This window comes from Pinus tabuliformis, chromosome 4_2 (genome assembly GCF_031772625.1).
Source record: "Pinus tabuliformis cultivar Carrire ecotype Pingquan chromosome 4_2, CPIR1, whole genome shotgun sequence".
Classification (NCBI taxonomy): domain Eukaryota; kingdom Viridiplantae; phylum Streptophyta; class Pinopsida; order Pinales; family Pinaceae; genus Pinus; species Pinus tabuliformis.
Window position 1 is genome coordinate 562,704,166 of NC_142304.1, and position 1,849 is coordinate 562,706,014.

The following is a 1,849-nucleotide window of genomic DNA, read 5'->3' on the forward strand; positions in this document are numbered from 1 at the left end:
ACACATTCTTATATATTAATTTTTTTCACATTTGGAATTAATCTAAAATCATTTTAATTATTTATTAATAAAACAATAGATTGTTAATATCATAAGGTAATCCTTGTGATTATGATTATGTGGTACTTTTTAAATAATAATTAAAAATAGTATTTTTTAAGTTTATATTTTTCAATATAATTTTATATATTTATATATTTTTTTAATTATTTGAATTTCTTAATATTTATTGAGATAGTATTTCTTATTTAATAATGTAATTTTTAATCATACAGTAATCATAATATTTATAATTTATATTTTCTTCACCATTAAAAAAATGTATTTCTAAAACAATTAATTTTATATGTCTCCATTATTTTAAAACAATAACCATATATAAGTTGATCTTAATCTTAAAACTCAATTATTATATTTATTTTATGTATTTATAAATATTTTTAATGGTTTGTCTAAAACATAGATGTTTAGTAATTTTTGGTTGGAATTTGACAATATTTTGTTCAATTAATCTTAATTTATATTGTGTACTCAAAAACTTGTAATTCCAAACAATCTTGTCCAAATTATAAACAATAGAAAATCTCACAACACCAAAATATAATTATATTAAATTTAAATAGAGGAGAATGATCTAACAATCACATGGGTATTAAATGAATTTTAGTTTGAGAGGTATTTAATGTCAATTCATTATCAAAGTTTTGTCACTGAATGTTTTCAAGTAACATGAATTTATTAAAAGATTGTTGAGAAATTAGTTTGTCTTTTAATATCTCCCAACTCAAATGACCATTAGTGATAGTGTAGTGAAAGTGAGAAACATCTTCTCTAATGCTAACATCTTCTCTAAAGCTTGTGCACTTTAACCTAATTATTCCAATTCACCCAATATTTTTTTACCTATTTTCTACCTATTTGATTAAATTGTACCAGTTAACCACTAAAAACTTTCAATACATAAAGGTCATCCTCATTTTTTTCATATTTCAATATCCATATATAATTAACTCAACAAAATCTTGTTTTTAATACTAAACTCATAACAATAATTTTTAAAATACTACTTAATTACCATTTACTTCCACATAAATATAAACAAATAAAGTTCCATATATTATTAATTAGTTATTCACATATCATTGAAAAAAACTATGGATCTACTCTTTAAACATTATAATCATCCAAATAATTGAACATTCACACATCTCACAATTCAGAAAAATAAATACAAAGATTTGGAACAAATGATACGTAGCCATCTTTGCTCTTGGGGCAATGACGCATCCAGTGAGGTAAAACCGAGGAGCGTCAATTGCTGGTTGAAAGCTATTTCCAGGCCCCCCTCGTTGGCTTGGGCTACGCCTTTTTGGGAATTGCTGGTTAAGTTATAATATTGTCGTATATGGAATTTGTTGGCCTATGTTAAATTTGGGAAGATATTTCTTCGTGGATGTTCAGGGTTTATTTAGGACTGGGTGAAGAAATGGTAAGTTCGGTAAGATATTTCTTAATGTATGTGGATGAATTAGTCTGGTTACCAGAATACCAATATTACAAGAGAACTTGCATCGCTGGTTTATTACCATTTGGTTGCGTTTTCTTCAAAGCCATTTAGTTTATAATTCTAATATATGTTATATATTCATTCTTTCTGCAGAAAACATTTTAATTGCCGTAAGGTATGTACGTCAATATCAACTCTATGTACAGATTCAGTGGTACTTCCTCTGGGATTGCAACTCAAAAACTGTTTGACTTCATTTTTTTATTTGAGGTTCAACAAGGAAAAAAATTCTAAGTATTTGACAATTCAAATATGATTTTTCATTAGAATGTGAGATTATTC

At 25.4% G+C, this 1,849-nt stretch overlaps 1 pseudogene; it reads left to right on the forward strand.

Annotated features, from left to right (window-relative positions):
- The first annotated feature begins 1,260 nt into the window (after positions 1–1,260).
- LOC149170522 (U4 spliceosomal RNA) lies at positions 1,261–1,398 on the forward strand (annotated as a pseudogene).
- Positions 1,399–1,849: the final 451 nt, after the last annotated feature.